Here is a 445-nt window from a genome sequence, read left to right on the forward strand (position 1 = left end):
TTGCTTAAATATTTATTTTATCTCTTTTTTTTTTTTAAATTTTTTTTTTATATTATTTATTTTATTTAAATTTAAATTTTTTTTTTAAATTTGGGGGGTTTTTTTTTCCTTCCTCTATAAACTTCTTTTCCTTCGTGTTTTCCAAATTTCCCCGATGCCGAAGCTCTCCTTCCCCCCCCACGGCCTCGTGTCACCAGGCGGGCCAAACATGGAAGCCCCCCCCCTTTTTTCTCCCCCTTGGGGCCCCCCCGGGGCACCCGAAACGCGGGCGAAAAAGAAATTTTGGGAAGGCGAAGGAGGGGGGAGAATTTTTTACATTCCCCCCTTTTTTAAACCCCGGGGTAGGATTGCCGGGGGAAAAGAGGTCACAATAAAACCAATTTTTGGGGGGGATTTTTAAAAAGTCTGTAAAGAGAAAAAAATTTCATGCAAGCATTTCCAAATT

The sequence above is a fragment of the Penaeus monodon genome, chromosome 28 (assembly GCF_015228065.2).
Source record: "Penaeus monodon isolate SGIC_2016 chromosome 28, NSTDA_Pmon_1, whole genome shotgun sequence".
Classification (NCBI taxonomy): Eukaryota; Metazoa; Arthropoda; class Malacostraca; order Decapoda; family Penaeidae; genus Penaeus; species Penaeus monodon.